Here is a 20,354-nt window from a genome sequence, read left to right as displayed (position 1 = left end):
GCTGTCCGTCTGCCATCTGACAGTCCGTACCATCCCGGATCCCTGCGGTGACCCGTCATCTTGCTCCAGAGGTTCCGGACCCCGCCTGATATCACCTCGGCCTCCGAACCTGAGCTACGTCACCAAGACCACCTTCTGTGACTCCGTGGTCCCTGGGACTCCTCCGCTGCCTTCTCTTGCACGGACTGTTCTACTGCCCATCAGTGCTTCAGCTGCCGGACTCCCTACCACCATCTCAGAGAGTTCGGTCCAGTGGATCCACCTCCTGGGTCTGCCCGACCGCCCGGCCGTGACAGTAAGATCAGGCCATGGATCCCGCTGCAGCACTAATGGCTCTGCAAGAGGAACTCCAACGCCAGCGTGAAGTCCAGACCCGCATGCTGCAATTCATGACCTCCGTGGACACCCGCCTGTACACATTACAAGCATCAATGACGCCTGCGGCACCCAGGTCCCCCGCCAGGCAAGCCATGGCCCCCGCACCAGTGGCAACCTCGTCAGATGCTTCCCGACTCCGTTTGGCGTCACCTCCTCGTTATGCTGGAGATCCCAAGACCTGCAGGGGCTTCATAAATCAATGTTCCCTTCATTTCACGCAGCTGCCACATCTGTTCGCCTCCGACCAAGCCAAGGTCGCCTTTATAATGTCCCACCTAGAGGGCGAGGCGCTGGCGTGGATGAACCCCTTGTGGGAGAAGGAGGACCCCATGACCAAGGATCTTCAACAGTTCCTGCAGGCATTCCGCAGCACCTTTGACGAGCCGGGACGCGCTTCTGCCTCTGCTTCATCACTCCTCCGCCTACGTCAAGGAACACTGACGGTGGGCCAATACGCCATCCGTTTTCGCACTTTGGCTTCAGAACTCGGGTGGAATAATGAGGCCCTAACAGCCGCCTTCTGGGAGGGACTCTCGAGTCGCATCAAGGATGAGTTGGCGGGTCGGGACGTGCCCTCCACCCTAGATGCCCTGATTGCCCTAGCAACTCGTGTGGACATACGTTTTCAGGAGCGCTCCAAAGAGCTATCTCGTGAGAGACGCCCGTTACGGCATTCATCTCCTCCTCAGAAGCCCTCCGTACCTCAGTCGTCAACAGCTGGGAGTCCCGTCCACGAGCCCATGCAGATTGACCGAGTGCGTCAGTCTGCACAACGTAGAGCAGAGCGGCTTGCCCAGGGTCTCTGCTTTTACTGCGGTGAGGGCACACACCTCCTCCGTTCCTGTCCGGAAAGGCCGGGAAACTCCAAAGCCTAGGGTTGGTAGGAGAGGCCACCCTAGGTGCTGGGACTCTCTCTGATCCGGTCACATGGACCGTGCAAGTGACAACGGGAGAGACGCGGTTCACGGCTGAGGCCTATCTTGATTCCGGGGCAGCAGGCAATTTCATCCAGCAAGCCACCGTGGACAAATACCAGGTGCCTGTTATCCCACTCAACAAGCCCCTGGTGATTGCCTCTGTGGATGGGAGACCCCTTTCTGACACCATCTCCTGGACCACCAGGCCGGTTGAACTGCGCATCGGTGCTCTTCACACCGAGAACATCGCCTTCTACGTCCTTCCGCACATGTCCCATCAGATCCTGCTGGGCCTTCCATGGTTACGGACTCACGAACCATCAGTCAGCTGGGGCACTGGCGAAATCACCCGCTGGGGTGCTTCGTGTCATGAGAGATGCCTAAAATCCACACAACCCATCCGACGACCTCCGGTTCCTGAGAACCTACCGGGGCTGCCCTCGGCTTATTGGTCCTTTGCTGATGTCTTTGATAAAAAAGAATCCGAGGTACTGCCGCCACATCGCCCCTACGATTGTGCCATCGACCTGCTCCCTGGAACAACGCCACCACGAGGACGGATATATCCTTTATCTCCAGCCGAAACAAGGGCTATGTCGACTTACATCTCAGAGAGCCTGGCTAGGGGATTCATTCGGAGATCCTCCTCTCCTGCTGGAGCAGGTTTCTTCTTTGTCAAGAAAAAAGAGGGCGATTTACGTCCCTGCATCGACTACCGGGGTCTGAATCAGATCACTGTTAAGAACAAGTACCCTCTGCCGCTCATCCCCGAATTGTTTGACCGGCTTAGAGGAGCTCGTCTGTTCACCAAGCTGGATCTTCGGGGTGCTTACAATCTGGTGCGCATCCGCTCTGGTGACGAATGGAAGACCGCGTTTAATACGCGCGATGGACATTATGAGTACTGCGTGATGCCCTTCGGCCTGTGCAACGCCCCTGCCGTCTTCCAAGAACTGGTGAACGACGTGTTCCGAGACCTCCTCTACACCTGTGTGGTAGTATATCTAGATGACATCCTTGTCTTCTCCCCGGACCTCCCAACCCACAGAGAGCACGTACAGCTGGTTCTACGACGACTAAGAGAGAACCGTCTGTACGCAAAGTATGAGAAGTGTGTCTTTGAGCAGTCTTCTCTCCCCTTTCTGGGGTACATCATCTCTGAGACTGGACTGCAGATGGATCCCGAGAAGGTCTCCGCCATTCTCAACTGGCCTCCCCCTTCTGGACTGAAGGCAATCCAACGCTTCCTGGGATTCGCCAACTACTACCGCCAATTCGTCCCTCACTTCTCTGCTCTGACTGCTCCACTTTCCGCTTTGACTAAGAAAGAGGCAAATCCAAAGGACTGGTCGCCTGCGGCCGACGCCGCGTTTGGCTCTTTGAAGCGGGCTTTTGCTTCCTCGCCTGTACTTCACCGTCCGGAGTTGAACCGCCAGTTCACCTTGGAGGTGGATGCCTCCTCCTCAGGAGCCGGAGCAGTGCTCATGCAGAAGTCCTCCTCCGGGAAGATGGTGACTTGCGGATTCTTCTCCAAGGGCTTCTCAGCGCCTGAACGCAACTATACCATCGGGGACCGAGAGCTCTTGGCAGTCAAACTGGCACTGGAGGAATGGCGCTACCTCCTGGAAGGTGCAGTGTATCCCGTGATCATCTACACGGACCACAAGAACCTAGAATACCTGCGGTCCGCTCAGCGACTGAACCCACGGCAAGCCAGGTGGTCCTTATTCTTTGCCAGGTTCGACTTTCAGCTTCACTTCCGACCCGCGGACAAGAATGTACGCGCTGATGCCTTGTCCAGGTCTTTCATGCCCATGGAGCAGGAGGAAGAGACTACCCAACCCATCATCTGTCCTAGCAACATCATTCCGGTGGCCCCTGTTACCCTAGCCCAGATACCGCCCGGGAAGACCTATGTCTCCGATACCGACAGGAAAAAAGTGTTACACTGGGGTCATGCCTCAAAAACAGCCGGGCATGCTGGTCAGAAGAGAACATGGGGTGCGATTGCACGCCATTACTGGTGGCCATCCCTTCGCACGGACGTCGCTGCTTTTGTCTCTGCCTGCTCCTCCTGTGCCAGGAACAAGACGCCCAAACACTTGCCCCATGGCCGTCTTCTGCCTTTACCGATACCCTCAGTCCCGTGGCAACACATAGCAATGGACTTTATTACGGACTTGCCATTATCCTCCGGGCACACAGTCATATGGGTCGTGGTTGATCGATTCTCCAAAATGGCCCACTTCGTTCCTATGGCCGGACTGCCCTCTGCTCAGGAACTCGCGGAAGCCTATATACATCACATCTTCCGCTTGCATGGCTTTCCATCCCACATAGTGTCCGACAGAGGAACTCAGTTCACCTCCCGCTTCTGGAGGGCTCTATGCAAACATCTGGGAGTGACTCTGGACTTTTCTTCTTCTTACCATCCTCAGTCTAACGGCCAAGTGGAGAGGGTCAATCAAATCGTGACCTCATACCTACGTCACTATGTCAACGCCCATCACGACGACTGGTCCTCGCTTCTGCCTTGGGCTGAATTCTCCCATAACCACCACGTCAGTGAGTCATCCTCCGAATCTCCCTTCCATGTTGTTTATGGACTCCAGCCCGCCGTCCCATTGCCTATATCCCCTTCATCGGATGTCCCAGCTGCTGATACTGCAGTTCGTGACTTTGCTACCATTTGGGACTCTGTCAAAGCGTCCCTTGGGCGCGCTTCCCAGCGGATGAAGAAACACGCTGACAAGAGACGTCTGGATCCTCCGTGTTTCTCTCCTGGTGACCTGGTCTGGCTTGCTTCCCAGTACATCCGATTGAAGATACCTTCCTACAAACTGGGTCCTCGCTACATCGGGCCGTTTAAGGTCCTCAGCAAGATCAATGAGGTATCCTACAAGCTACAGCTCCCGGCCACGATGAGGATACCCAACTCCTTCCACGTCTCTCTGCTCAAGCCGGTTGTCCTTGGTCCCTTCTCCGCTGCTGCCAGTCCGGCCCCTCCTCCTATTGCCGATGATGACATCTATGCGGTAAGGGATATCGTGGCCATGAAGACCGTACGAGGTCGACAGTTCTTCCTGGTGGACTGGGAAGGGTATGGTCCTGAGGATAGGTCTTGGGAGCCCAGGGAGAACGTGGGCACTCCTCTTATCCGTGCCTTCATGTCCCGGTTGCGGGGAGGGGGGCGTGGGGGGGGGGGTACTGTCACGCTCCCCGGGTCCTCACCCCCGTTCCCCGGCTCACCTGCCACGCTCTCCGCTCCCCAGTCACCGGATTCCGTCCGTCCCAGGGCTCCGGGCCCCCGATCCCGGCGCCCGACAGCTTCCCTGGACCTGGCAGGCTCCCCTGCGTCCTCCTCGCAGCCTCCTTCCCTGGCTTCTGGCACCCGGGCGGCGCGCATGCGCATTAGGGCGCGCGCGCGGTCACTGACCCTTTCTTAAAGGGCCAGCGTCCATTAACAGGAAATGAGGTTGCACAGGTACAGGGTATATAGGGGGTCATTGTCCAAGGGGGCGGGGCCTGATCTTCGTGTTCCCTGAGCTAGGAGTCAGGTCTCTTGGTGTTTATGTGCCTGTACTCACCTATCTGTCTTTGTAGAGCCGTACCTGCCTCGCCATCCAGTCTGCCGTGTCCTGATCCCCGCACGCTGTCCGTCTGCCATCTGACAGTCCGTACCATCCCGGATCCCTGCGGTGACCCGTCATCTTGCTCCAGAGGTTCCGGACCCCGCCTGATATCACCTCGGCCTCCGAACCTGAGCTACGTCACCAAGACCACCTTCTGTGACTCCGTGGTCCCTGGGACTCCTCCGCTGCCTTCTCTTGCACGGACTGTTCTACTGCCCATCAGTGCTTCAGCTGCCGGACTCCCTACCACCATCTCAGAGAGTTCGGTCCAGTGGATCCACCTCCTGGGTCTGCCCGACCGCCCGGCCGTGACAAATAGAAATAGCTCTGGCACACTATAGTGATCAATAACGTAAGAAAAGAACTCTTAGAATGCTGAAAATTCTTTATTTGTGCAAAAGGATAATTCATCCAACGTTTCGAGCTTGTTTTTAGGTCTTTATCAAGGATAAAGTTATCTAAGATCATAAAGGGTTACAAAACCATATAAACACGTAATTAGTACATAGTACAACATAACAGTACAATATATTGCTACTTGAGAGTACAATGGGTCAAATGACCATGATGCACATACAAAAAAATTTTCCAAAGCCATAGTGAAAACATTTGTACTGAGGAAAGAAAATTTCCACATGACCTATCTGGAGAAACATTCTGGATCAAACAACCAAAAATAGTCAAGCAGGTAAATACACACCTATATGGATAACAGGATGATATGTGTTCAATTGTATAGCGTCATTGCCATTAAGGTACAAATGGAAAACTTGCAATCCTATATAGTGAAGGAAATGAACACATATCATATCAAAGAACACAGGAACATGGGTGTGAGAAAAACCTCAATGTTTATACTTTGTTCTTTATAATGGTGTGAACATGTATATGTCTCAGTACCTTATGAACTTGAGAATTCTAGTGAGTAGATGATGAAAGCCTATTCCAGAACTGGAATCGGTAAATAATTGTAGGTGGAATCTAAATGAAAAGATGGTACAAGTGTTATCATGACACGTGGGCTATAACACAATGGACCGTGTGACAAAGAAGAAAGGAGAGAAAGAAGAGGAAGAAAATGGAACTACCTGTAACATTACGTGATAGTCACTGGTAAGTATCACTTGACAATTCAGGTGAAAAAGGATTCCTTTATTAAAGGGTTCTCAGTCGCCTCAGGATCATGAAATACTAGGGTAAATGATATGAGAATGGGTAAGAAGCACCACTAAAGGAAATATGAGATGCAGGACATATATCTATAAACCCCTGAACTACATGATAGAAATAAAAAGAAGAAAAAAGAAAAAAAAGAAGAAAGAAGAAGAACACATAGAATGCGGAAAGAGAATGGGTACAACTACCTGAGTTACTGCAGGGAGGCCCCTGGTAGGTATTGTGAGGGTTAGTGGAATTCCTTCACTGAAGGGTTCTCAGTTGCCTCAGGTTCGTGAAAAATGCTATAGACAAATAATGCCTGGAGAAAAGGGGTTCATATACAGCGAATAATGGTAATACAAGGTACATGTGTCCCATGTAATAGTATAAATATATATATATTGTACTAAGCTCTACACCAGAAATAGAAAGTAGTCCCTCTGCCTTCTGTCTAGGTGCCCTGAGTTATGTCCTGTAAACTGTCACAGTGACCTAGACACACATGTGTAGTAGGGGAATATCCCTGCTGAGATGCCAGTGCTAGAGCACTCGTTTGCTGTGGAGTTGAACGCTATGTGAGCAGTTCTTACCTTCAATGAGCAGAAGTCTCTTTTTTCAGATTTCAATATCTCTGTGGGTATCTGGCAGAAATATGGAATACTCTTTACTGCTAAGACCCTGTACACCACTCCCACTAAAGGGGGCTTTACACGCTGCGACATCGCTAATGCGGAGTCGTTGGGGTCACGGAATTTGTGACGCACATCCGGCCGCATTAGCGATGTTGCTGCGTGTGATACCGATGAGCGATTTTGCATCGTTGCAAAAACGTGCAAAATCGCTCATCGGTGACATGGGTCTCCATTCTCGATTATCGTTACTGCAGCAGTAACGATGTAGTTCGTCGCTCCTGCGGTAGCACACATCGCTCCGTGTGACACCGCAGAAACGAGGAACCTCTCCTTACCTGCCTCCCAGCCGCTATGAGGAAGGAAGGAGGTGGGCGGGATGTTCCGGCCACTCATCTCCGCCCCTCCGCTGCTATTGGGCGGTCGCTCAGTGACGTCGCTGTAACGCCGCACGGACCGCCCCCTTAGAAAGGAGGCGGTTCGCCGGACACAGCGACGTCGCCGGGCAGGTAAGTATGTGTGACGGGTCTGGTCGGTGTTGTGCGGCATGGGCAGCGATTTGCCCGTGTCGCGCAACAGATGGGGGCGGGTACCCACACTAGCGATATCGGGACCGATATCGCAGTGTGTAAAGTAGCCTTTAGTCACATGACCAAGACTGTATCTGTGTCCCTACAACACACTTGAGACAAATGTGTGTGTGAGCCTGCATTGTGGGGTATATATAATATATTATAGAGCTGGGAAGGATCATTCTAAGCAGTGAGCTGTTCCAGTATTTGTAGGAAAATACCCAGTAGAAGCATCAAACACAGCACCAATACCTCCCATCAGTATTCCACCACAGTGCCATGTAACCCATGCCCTACACTCCCATCTACACCAATACTATACAGGCACAAACTAGTATATCTGACTAAAAGCCCCCAAAATATGAAGAACGGCCTATAGTTGAGTGTGGATATAAAATCTATGTGAGCAGAGCTAGAATAGAAATCACTGATCGCATTGAAGTCATTCTGACCATAAATCACCATGATATCAAGGTGAGGAGTTGTGTGTTACTGCTGGGAGGAAAGGGTTAACAGTGGAATATTAAGGTGCATTTCTGTGTGCAGTGTTACTAGTCAATGTAACAATTCAGTATGAGCTGCTCTTGGTGCCGGGGGAGGGAGATGCTCTCCTGAGCAAGATAGATGGGGAATGAACATGATATCTATATAGTGTAAGGCAGGGGGTCTCAAACCAGGTGATCATGTCTGATCAACTGGTTACATTATGTCTGATTACCTTGTCTAACAGTTTTTTCTCCCCTTTCTTTACCTTCCAGGTTCCCATAGTCACGTGAAATATCCCTGTTGCACTTGATTACGGCTCACTATTCACTATAGGATGTCTTATATCTAACATCACACTCTCACCCATCAGCACTCTATAGGTTTGTATAAGGTATGCGCTTACACATCCGGTCCTCCATAGGTATTTCCACTTATGTAACACTATCCCTATGATCACTCATAACTCATACCCTTGTAGTCAATTACAGCCTCCTCTCTCCCCCCCTCCCCTTCTCCCTTTCCATCTATAATTTTGCCAGTACAATATTAGTTTACATTAGGCACACACTCACATATTCCTTTCCTTAGTGATTTATTGTAATTCACATTCACATACAATTCTCTATGCCTGCCCCATTACTACATTCATACCTACTTGACCCTATCCTGATACCCCTTGTCTCACCTTGTTGGTCCCTACACCTGTTATCATGTCCTTTCCTGTGTCTGTCTTGTCACACAACACATTTTAGCATATAACTTGTGCTCCTTATTACCTGTCCTGCCTATTAGAATTATGTCCATTATGTCCATGCATGGCCCAATGAATCAAGTCTGTACTTCATATTCATGGTTTAAGCCTTTGGGTTCCAATGTGCCCAGAGTATATATCCAGAAAGATTCCCTTTCTTTGAGCTTCCTAATTCTATTGCCTCCTCTGCGTATGGCTTGGACATGTTCGATGACTTGGAATGTTAATTGGATCACTGTGTGATTATGCGTCACAAAATGGTGTGGGACTGGTAATAGAATCTGCTTACAATGTATTGTTGACTTGTGTTTAGCTCAAAGAAAGAGAATCTTTCTGGATATGTACTCTGGGCACATTAGAACCCAAGGGCTTAAACCGTGAATATGAAGTAAAGACTTGATTCATTGGGCCGTGCACCATGTCACCAAGTGTCCAATTGCATTGTCCAATGGCTCACAATGGTTATGCGTTTTCATTGGATGGATAATCGAAGCCATGTTTTTTTCCTTTCTGTTGGGTTTGTTGTGTGAGTAGCCTATAGGATTAAGTTGGTTACCGCAGGCAGTGGATTTAACTTCCTGTCTTTGGTCCAGTGGTAGATGGATTGTCTGGTCTATGAGCTGTTATTGGTTTGAATGCAGGTGAATGCCCATGGGCTGCTTATGACTGTGTAAAATAGTATTGATTCATGATGGACTACATGTAGATATCTTCAGTCTTTCTATCCACATCATTTAAATGAACATTATCCATGCAGCTTGAAATCCATCCAATAAGAGAAGCAACCTTGTACAACCAATCTGATAAGGGCACAGTATATCCTAAGGGAAGGTTATGGCGGATGCAGGAAGATGCGCACTACACCCTACCATGCTCAAACCAATGGTTATCAACCTGTTCAGGACTTTACCCCATATTCCAGATGTGGCCTTACAAGTGATTTATAGAGGGTTAACAATACGTTGGGATCACCGGATCTAATCTCCCTTTTTATACACCCTAAAATCTTGTTTGCTTTAGAATAAACAATAACATCATAAAGGTATAAGATGACGCCATTATTAGCGTCACCATACCGCTACTCTGCCTTCTAAAACGGTCTCTGCTCAAAACCAAACATGATGCATTGCAGGCGGAGCGCGATGAGTTGCAGCAAGAAACAGTAGTGGGTGTGGGTGATAACACACAGCCCAGCCTCGTCTCATCACAACGTGCAGTGGAGGACTATGACGAGGAGGAGGATGAAGACATGGAGCAAATCTCCGGCCAAATTGAGGATATGACATGCACACCAGTCATATCCTCGGTTCAGCGTGGCTGGCCAGAGGACAGGGTAGATGAGGAGGAGGAGGAGGAGGAGGAGGAGGACAGCATGTTCAGTCAACGTGTTGGTCAGGCTACTGAAGTCCTGGCTGTTAAGAGTCTGGCGCACATGGCTGACTTTATGGTAAGCTGCCTGTCTCGTGACCCTCGCGTTAAGAACATCTTGGCCGACAATCATTACTGGTTGGTAACACTGTTAGACCCACGCTACAAGGAGAACTTTATGTCTCTTATTCCCGAGGCGGAGAGGTCAACCAAAATGCAGCAGTTCCGGAAGGCCATAGTCACGGAAGTAGGCAAAGCATTCCCCTCACAAAACGCTAGCGGCATAGGTCAGGAATCAGTGGACAACCAAGGCGTACAGCCGAGAGAGGCACAAGTCCAATCCGCCAGAGGTAGGGGAACAGTCTTTAAGATGTGGGACAGTTTTCTCAGCCCCTCACGTACCACAGCCCCTGAGGTGCGGGGTAGTGCCACAAGAAATCCTAAGTTTGCCCAGATGCTCAAGGAGTACCTTGCAGATCGAACAACTGTACTCCGACATTCCTCTGTGCCTTACAATTATTGGGTATCCAAGGTGGACACGTGGCATGAATTGGCTCTCTACGCCTTGGAAGTCCTGGCCTGCCCTGCCGCTAGCGTTTTGTCAGAGCGTGTTTTTAGTGCCGCAGGTGGAATCATTACAGATAAACGCACCCGCCTGTCAACTGAAAATGCTGACAGGCTGACTCTGATCAAGATGAACAAGGGTTGGATTGGGCCAGACTTCACCACACCACCAGCAAATGAGAGCGGAATTTAAAGTTTGTAACGGGAATTTGCCATGTACCTCCAGTCACCCATGGGTACACACTTCTGGACTTTGGATAATCGCTGGACTGCTCCTCCTTCTCCTCATGCGCCACCATGATGACCGTTACAAGAGTTAGGCCTTTGTTTCAGGTATACCCCCAGTGGTAATTTTTTTCGCCCATTCTTTGCAGAATGGACATTACAACGACAGGAGACCCGCTCCTTTGCAATGGGAACAATGTTTTGAGGCCCTCATGCACGTCTCTATGCAGGGACAACGTGGAGCCTCCCAATTTTTGGCTGCCCTGCCAAAGGGCTATACTATAATACACCCACTTCCTGACAATGGACACTTAATGTTTTGAGGCCCTCATGCACGTCCCTATCCAGGGACAACGTGGAGCCTCCCAATTTTTGGCTGCCCTGCCAAAGGGCTATACTACAAAAGACCCACTTCCTGACAATGGACACTTAATGTTTTGAGGCCCTCATGCACGTCTCTATCCAGGGACAACGTGGAGCCTCCCAATTTTTGGCTGCCCTGCCTAAGGGCTATACTATAATACACCCACTTCCTGACAATGGACACTTAATGTTTTGAGGCCCTCATGCACGTCTCTATCCAGGGACAACGTGGAGCCTCCCAATTTTTGGCTGCCCTGCCAAAGGGCTATACTACAAAAGACCCACTTCCTGACAATGGACACTTAATGTTTTGAGGCCCTCATGCACGTCTCTATCCAGGGACAACGTGGAGCCTCCCAATTTTTGGCTGCCCTGCCTAAGGGCTATACTATAATACACCCACTTCCTGACAATGGACACTTAATGTTTTGAGGCCCTCATGCACGTCTCTATCCAGGGACAACGTGGAGCCTCCCAATTTTTGGCTGCCCTGCCAAAGGGCTATACTATAATACACCCACTTCCTGACAATGGACACTTAATGTTTTGAGGCCCTCATGCACGTCTCTATCCAGGGACAACGTGGAGCCTCCCAATTTTTGGCTGCCCTGCCAAAGGGCTATACTACAAAAGACCCACTTCCTTCCAATGGGCACTTCAGGTTTACAGGCCCTCATGCACGTCTCTATCCAGGGACAACGTGGAGCCTCCCAATTTTTGGCTGCCCTGCCTAAGGGCTATACTATAATACACCCACTTCCTGACAATGGACACTTATTGTTTTGAGGCCCTCATGCATGTCTCTATCCAGGGACAACGTGGAGCCTCCCAATATTTGGCTGCCCTGCCAAAGGGCTATACTACAAAAGACCCACTTCCTTCCAATGGGCACTTCAGGTTTACAGGCCCTCATGCACGTCTCTATCCAGGGACAACGTGGAGCCTCCCAATTTTTGGCTGCCCTGCCAAAGGGCTATACTACAAAAGACCCACTTCCTTCCAATGGGCACTTCAGGTTTACAGGTCCTCATGCACGTCTCTATCCAGGGACAACGTAGAGCCTCCCAATTTTTGGCTGCCCTGCCTAAGGGCTATACTACAATAGACCCACTTCCTTACAATGGGCACTTCAGGTTTACAGGCCATCATGCACGTCTGTATGCAGGGGCATTGGTGAACCTCACAATTTTGGACTGCCCTGGCAAAGGAAAATACTACAAAGACTCAGTTCCTCAAAATGGGCACATTAGACTCAGAGGCCTTTATGTACGTCTCTTCTCAGGGACATCGGAGTGCCACACAATGTTTTACGTAAAATCTTTCATGTATTGATCTCAAAAAGTAACATACATTAGCTCTATCTCACTATTGGGTATGTGCCCTTAACATTTCCGCTATGAAAAATCATTTTGGTGTCATTTTGGAAGGTTTTCTGGTGAGTCCGTAAAAATGGCGTAAAACGTGGACAAAATTATTCACAGCTGTGACTTTTGAGTGATAAATGCTTCAAGGGGTCTTCCCCATGCTGTTGCCATGTCATTTGAGCACTCTTCGGAGACTTTTGTGCCATTTTTAGGGTTTCTACATGCTGCCGGTGGTCATTTCACAAAAATACTCGGGTCTCCCATAGGATAACATTGGGCTCGGTGCTCGGGCCGAGTACACGAGTATCTTGGGAGGCTCGGCCCGAGCTTCGAGCACCCGAGCTTTTTAGTACTCGCTCATCACTACTAATAAACCTAAAAAATAAAAATAAATTGAATAAAAATCATGAATGTTGTGTTATAACAGGAAATTCGGTGTAAGAATGAATATCCGGGATGAGAGTTCAGCGAATGAGTTATAGAAATTGTTACAAAAAGGAGTGTGTACGGTTTATGCGTAAATTTTCAGAATGCGTACATGAAAATTATATGTATGTGAGAATGTCCCCCATGCTTTGTAAAAAGTTATTTATGAAAATGTAAATAAAATATATAAAAATGCCTAATTATTTATAATTTATGAGAAAGATATATATGTATGGAAGAATGTTATAAGGTGTCCAAGAACCATAAAGAAAAAGGGTGCATATATAATGTTAGAGGTCTAGAGTTCCACCAGGCTATATCACCCCTAAAGAAATAGAAAGAAGACCTTACTACCTGTGTACCCCAAAAAAAGCTATATTTCTTAGCCAGGATTATGGTGGAGATATGCACAAGTGAAATAAGAATATAAAGTAATACAATAAGATTATAAAACCAATATGTGTGCATTCATGCACCACCCGGTACGCTACCCTTGCCAAATTGTTCACTCTAGATCCCCACACGATCCATGAAGCCGTTCCCCCGGTCACACCGCCTGCTGCCGGTTCCCACTCATCCCTGGGGGAGTTAGGCGAGTGGTATCGAGAGCTACATGTCGGCACTGATGATACCCCCATACACCACAAGGAAGGGGTATACCGGGTGGTACAGGAGTATGAGCGGGTTTTTAGCAAGCACCCTCTAGATTTTGGGCAGATTAAAGGGGTTCAACACCACATCCCTACCGGTACACACTCCCCTATTAAAGAGAGATACAGGCCTATTCCCCCTGCGCACTACCAATGCGCCAAAGACATGTTGAGGAACATGAAGGAGGCAGAGGTTATTAGGGACAGCTGTAGTCCCTGGGCCGCTCCGTTGGTGCTGGTTAAGAAGAAGGATGGCACCATGCGGATGTGTGTGGATTACCGGAAGATTAACCAGATAACGCATAAGGATGCTTACCCTCTGCCCCGCATCAAAGAGTCCCTGGCCTCGCTGAGAACCGCTAACTACTTCTCCACCCTTGACCTCACCAGCGGGTACTGGCAGGTGGCCGTGGCACCGGAAGACCGAGAGAAGACTGCCTATGGGACCGTTTTGCTGTACTTGGATGATGTGATTGTGTACTCACAGACGTATGAAGCCCACCTGGAGCACCTAGCCGAGGTGTTCGCGTCCCTTGCCAAGTATGGGATGAAGTTGAAGCCCTCAAAGTGTCATCTGCTGAAACCCAGAGTGCAGTACCTAGGACATGTGGTTGGTGCGGAAGGTGTCGCCCCCAACCCCGAGAAGATCACCGCCATCCAAGACTGGCCGAGACCGACCACAGTGAGGGAAGTGAGGCAGTTTCTGGGCCTGGTGGGATATTACCGTCGCTTCATTAAGGGGTACACAAAGATGGCTGCCCCCATGCAAGACCTCCTCGTAGGACAGACCAAGGGTGGTAGATCCCTAGTAGCCCCATTGGTGTGGGAAGAAAAGCATGAGGAATCCTTCCGCCAGCTGAGAACAGCCCTGACCGGAGAGGAAATCCTAGCGTACCCTGACTACAGCCGCCCATTCATCCTCTACACCGACGCCAGCAATGTGGGCTTGGGGGCTGTTCTATCCCAGGTCCAAGACAGAAGGGAAAAGGTAATAGCTTATGCTAGCCGAAAACTCCGACCGACTGAGAGGAACCCTGAGAACTACATCTCCTTCAAGCTTGAGCTCTTGGCACTGGTGTGGGCTATCACCGAGCGTTTCCGCCATTACCTGGCAGCAGCCAAGTTCACCGCGTACACAGACAATAACCTGCTGACCCATCTAGATACGGCCAAGCTGGGCGCGTTGGAGCAGCGGTGGGTGACCAGGTTAGCCAACTACGATTTCACCATCAAGTACCGGGCCGGCCGTACCAACGTCAATGCCAATGCACTCTCCCGGATGCCCCACCTGTCGGAAGAGGGGCCAGAGGATGATGACCTCGAAGAGATCGAGTTGCCTGCATTTCACCGGCCATTCACTGAGAAGGTGCACGTCTACCAACAACGGGTGAACCTGGATCCGCTGCCCCGACAGGACTGGCAGGAAGCTCAGGACCAGGCACCTGCTGTCCGCCTGGTCAAGACTCTAGTGGAACAGGGTTCTGCTGGGATAGACCCTGCTGCCCCTGCCGAAGCCCAACGTCTGTGGCAAGAACGGACCCGGCTATACCTACACCAGGGGAAGTTGTATCGCGAGCTGATTAATCCAAAGACTCACGAGAAGATCCGCCAGCTGGTGATTCCCCAGGCTAAAGTGCCCACCGTCCTGCAAGCATACCATGATGGTGCAGTGCACTTCGGGTGGAAGAAGCTAGAGATGTTGTTAAGAGAGCGGTTCTATTGGAGTGGAATGCGGGAATCTGTGGAGGCCTGGTGCCGAGAATGTGGCCCTTGCGCATTGAGAAGGAAGGACGAGGCCAGACAGAAGGCACCCCTACACCCGATCATTACACACCAACCGCTGGAGCTGGTTGCCCTTGACCATGTAAAGCTCACCCCCAGCCGAAGTGGGTACACCTACGCTCTGACCATCGTAGACCACTACTCGAGGTTCCTGGTGGTTGTCCCAGTTAAGGACTTAACCGGCCGCACCGCTGCTAAGGCTTTCCAGGCTTATTTCTGTTGACCGCATTGGTACCCGGAGAGGGTGCTTACCGACCAGGGTCCGGCCTTTGAAGCAGAGGTATTCCAGGAATTCTGCCAGTTGTACGGCTGCAAGAAAATCCGGACCACGCCTTACCACGCCCAAACCAATGGCATTTGTGAAAAGATGAACCACTTGGTCCTGGGCCTCCTCAAGACGTTACCACTGGAAGAGCGGAACCTGTGGCTGGAGAAGCTACCTGACCTGGTCGATATGTACAACAACATCCCTTCCAGCTCTACGAAATGCACTCCAGCATACCTGATGAGAGCTCGTCCCGGCCGGCTACCAGTGGATCTGGAAATGGGCTTGGAAGCTTCAGAAGCACTCCTGTCGACAGCTGAATGGGACACTCGGCGGAGGACACAGTACCGACAGGTCCAGGAGTATGTTGAAAAGAACTTGTGCCGGAGTCGGGGACAACAGGAGCAGTGCTTCAACAAGAAGGCGCCTGCCGGTTCCTTCCAACCTGGGGATGTAGTGCTGAAGCGGAAAAGAAGGGCCCACAAGCTGGATGATCAATGGGAAAAAACCCCGTATGTAGTCCAGCCCACAGGATGGGAGAATGGGAAGGCCTACCAGATCAGCCGTGACCAGGGGGGGACTTTGGCCACGGTTTCCCGAGACCACCTGAAGAAGTGCCCACCAGCATTGAGAGTAGCGGATGAGGCTCCAGTTCCCAGTCCAGTGGAGAAGGAAAAAGAGGTAATCCACACCATGATGGGTGATTTTCCAGCAGACTGGCCTACACAGAACGGTGCGGTGATCCTTCCAGTGATACTGTTCCCACAACCCGTGGATGAAGAAATGATGGAAACGGTTAACCGCGAGCCAGTGCCCAGGGATGTACCTGTACCCAGCTCCCCTACGCCTCCGCCTGCCCCACATGATAGCAGGGAGGAGGAACTGACTGTTCCCTCTGCCCCACTGCCTGTCACCACTGACACCGGACCCCGAAGGTCCACTCGCTCCAACCTAGGTAGACCCCCACTTAGGTACAGGGAAACTACTCTTTAAAAGGGGGGGGCTTTATGTGTTGAGTGTACCAGTTTGAAAGTTTTAAATGATAAGTAAAGATGATCAACCTCTATAAATCACTTGTAAGGCTACATCTGGAATATGGGAACCAGTTTTGGGCTCCACATTTTAAAAAGGACATTCAGAAGTTAGAGTCAGTTCAAAGGTGGGCAACTAGACTACTACAAGGAATGGAAGGCCTCCCATATGATGACAAGTTGAAAAAGTTATTAAGTGATTATTGGCTGCAATGGGGCTTTCTGGCTGGTGCCAGCCTCTCTTCTTAGCACACAGGAACCACAATCCCTACACCATGCTTCAATGGATTCTCTCATCCCAGCCCAGTAAAACTACATATTTTACACAGTCATAAGCAGCCCATGGGCATTCACCTGCATTCAAACCAATAACAGCTCATAGACCAGACAATCCATCTACCACTGGACCAAAGACAGGAAGTTAAATCCACTGCCTGCGGTAACCAACTTAATCCTATAGGCTACTCACACAACAAACCCAACAGAAAGGAAAAAAACATGGCTTCGATTATCCATCCAATGAAAACGCATAACCATTGTGAGCCATTGGACAATGCAATTGGACACATGGTGACATGGTGCACGGCCCAATGAATCAAGTCTTTACTTCATATTCACGGTTTAAGCCCTTGGGTTCTAATGTGCCCAGAGTACATATCCAGAAAGATTCTCTTTCTTTGAGCTAAACACAAGTCAACAATACATTGTAAGCAGATTCTATTACCAGTCCCACACCATTTTGTGACGCATAATCACACAGTGATCCAATTAAGATTCCAAGTCATCGAACATGTCCAAGCCATACGTAGAGGAGGCAATAGAATTAGGAAGCTCAAAGAAAGGGAATCTTTCTGGATATATACTCTGGGCACATTGGAACCCAAAGGCTTAAACCATGAATATGAAGTACAGACTTGATTCATTGGGCCATGCATGGACATAATGGACATAATTCTAATAGGCAGGACAGGTAATAAGGAGCACAAGGGATATGCTAAAATGTGTTGTGTGACAAGACAGACACAGGAAAGGAGATGATAACAGGTGTAGGGACCAACAAGGTGAGACAAGGGGTATCAGGATAGGGTCAAGTAGGTATGAATGTAGTAATGGGGCAGGCATAGAGAATTGTATGCGAATGTGAATTACAATAAGTCACTAAGGAAAGGAATATGTGAGTGTGTGCCTAATGTAAACTAATATTGTACTGGCAAAATTATAGATGGAAAGGGAGAAGGGGAGAGGGGAGAGAGGAGGCTGTAATTGACTACAAGGGTATGAGTTATGAGTGATCATAGGGATAGTGCTACATAAGTGGAAATACCTATGGAGGACCGGATGTGTAAGCGCATACCTTATACAAACCTATAGAGTGCTGATGGGTGAGAGTGTGATGTTAGATATAAGACATCCTATAGTGAATAGTGAGCCGTAATCAAGTGCAACAGGGATATTTCACGTGACTATGGGAACCTGGAAGGTAAAGAAAGGGGAGAAAAAACTGTTAGACAAGGTAATCAGACAAACATGACAAATAAAAAACAAGGAAGAATGGAACTCCATACATACTGGAGCCATATATAGTGTGAACACGAAAAAGAACCGGGCGTTAGAAAAAATGTGCACGGCCCAATGAATCAAGTCGGTTCTTCATATTCATGGTTTAAGCCCTTGGGTTCCAACGTGCCCAGAGTATATATCCAGAAAGATTCCCTTTCTTTGAGCTTCCTAATTCTATCGCCTCCTCTGCGTATGGCTGGGACATGTTCGATGACTTGGAATCTTAATTGGGCCACTGTGCGATTATGCGTCACAAAATGGTGTGGGACTGGTAATAGAATCTGCTTACAACGTATTGTTGACTTGTGCTTAGCACAAAGAAAGGGAATCTTTCTGGATATGTACTCTGGACACATTAGAACCCAAGGGCTTAAACCGTGAATATGAAGTACAGACTTGATTCATTGGGCCGTGCACCATGTCACCATGTGTGCAATTGCATTGTCCAATGGCTCACAATGGTTATGCGTTTTCATTGGATGGATAATCGAAGCCATGTTTTTTTCCTTTCTCTTGGGTTTGTTGTGTGAGTAGACTATAGGATTAAGTTAGTTACCGCAGGCAGTGGATTTAGCTTCCTGTCTTTGGTCCAGTGGTAGATTGATTGTTTGGTCTATGAGCTGTTATGGGTTTTAATCCAGGTGAATGCCCATGGGCTGCTTATAACTGTGTGAAATATGTAGTTTTACTGGGCTGGGATGAGAGAATCCATCGAAGCATGGTGTAGGGATTGTGGTTCCTGTGTGCTAAGAAGAAAGGCTGGCACCAGCCAGAAAGCCCCATTACAGCCAATAATCAACCGCTAGCCGCTGGAACTCGTTGCTCTAGATCATGTCAAACTCACACCAAGCAGGAATAGATACATTAGCCCACCATCCCACCCAAAGAGCAACTTCTGCTGCGCAGCTGGCTTTCTAGGCAGCAGCGCTATCGTGATGTCAGCGGGGGACATTGTGACAAGCCAGTGTTCCGTCACTTCATGTTGTGCACTGTTCAAACGGAAAATACATCAACAGGCAGACTACAGAAAAGCTTACTAACAAAGGTTAGAGAGGGGCTTTCTCAGAGGGCTTTTTACAGTTTGTCTATTCCCAATTAGCCGTTTAAGTATGCTTAATGAAAGTACTAATTCTTTCATAGGCCGCCCATTCTTAGTATTTGACGTTCCTTATATTGCGGTATCAGGCTTCGCAGCAGGTTGCAAAACATTCATCACCCATGACTGTCCCCAATTGGGCTCAGAAGCTAAATGTCTATCATGACCTCTCTTTTTGAAAGTCCAAGAGCAAGCAAACTCTTCCTCCAGGAGAGGGAGCCAACAGATCACTAAAGACATCATCATTGCTCAAAGAAAACACCGAAAAACAATGGAAGCTTTAATTGGAGTGGAATCTGATAGACAGCACCTGATGCCAAGTCTGCATCTTCTAACACCTGCAGTCACTGCAGCAGCTGAATCCAATGTGTCCAAAAGGGATCTATTCTATTCAATTGCAAATGATCTAGATAAGACTGAGAATAAGATACTGCACGGGACATAGCAGAGTTGGTCAAGTTGAGTGGAGATGAGTTTGCTATTTGGCACAGCTTTTGCATCAATAAAGCAAGTAAAAGGTGTGAAAGATAAAAAAAAGGGTGAAAGTGTGAAAAGTGAATTGGCCAAATTGAGGTGCATATAAAGTTTTTGCTTTCTTTCAATTCACTAATGGGGCTCATTTGAATCAGGTGAATTGAGTTCTGCTTTTGGAAACTGGGTTAAGAAGGGGTGCACCGGTCCTGGAGGTACTGCAATACCAGGTCAATGCGTGGAGTGGACAGAGCAAGATTTTTTCCATCTCCTTGTTCTAAAAATCCATTTAATATATGGTCCCCAGAGAGGGGACGTATCAGATATTAAACTGATAAGAACAGATTTAATTTTTTTTTTTTTCTGTTTATCAGTAGGACTTCAAAATAACAAAGGTGATCGCCTCCCGTTGCCTGGGAACCGTCCAGGCACAAGAGGGCTATGTGTCACCAGAAGGCGCACACACTTCCTCAAGGCCGGCAGACGTGCAATCCCAGGCACCTTCCAGTACCGACCAAGGTAGCGTCCTCCGAAACTACACTTGATCTTAGCCAAAAGGCCGAGAAGCTATAACCCGAATTGGTTACGGCCTTGAGTGGCACCCTGGCCTATACCGGACACATCTTAGGGAGAGGGAGACAAACCCACGCCTACAGAAGACATTTT

At 49.2% G+C, this 20,354-nt stretch overlaps 1 pseudogene; it reads right to left on the bottom strand.

The window, feature by feature from the left end:
* Nucleotides 1-19,881: 19,881 nt before the first annotated feature.
* LOC142287760 (U2 spliceosomal RNA) lies at nt 19,882-20,088 on the bottom strand (annotated as a pseudogene).
* Nucleotides 20,089-20,354: the final 266 nt, after the last annotated feature.

The sequence above is a fragment of the Anomaloglossus baeobatrachus genome, unplaced genomic scaffold (assembly GCF_048569485.1).
Source record: "Anomaloglossus baeobatrachus isolate aAnoBae1 unplaced genomic scaffold, aAnoBae1.hap1 Scaffold_758, whole genome shotgun sequence".
Lineage (NCBI taxonomy): Eukaryota > Metazoa > Chordata > Amphibia > Anura > Aromobatidae > Anomaloglossus > Anomaloglossus baeobatrachus.
This window is presented reverse-complemented; position numbering and strand designations above follow the sequence as displayed.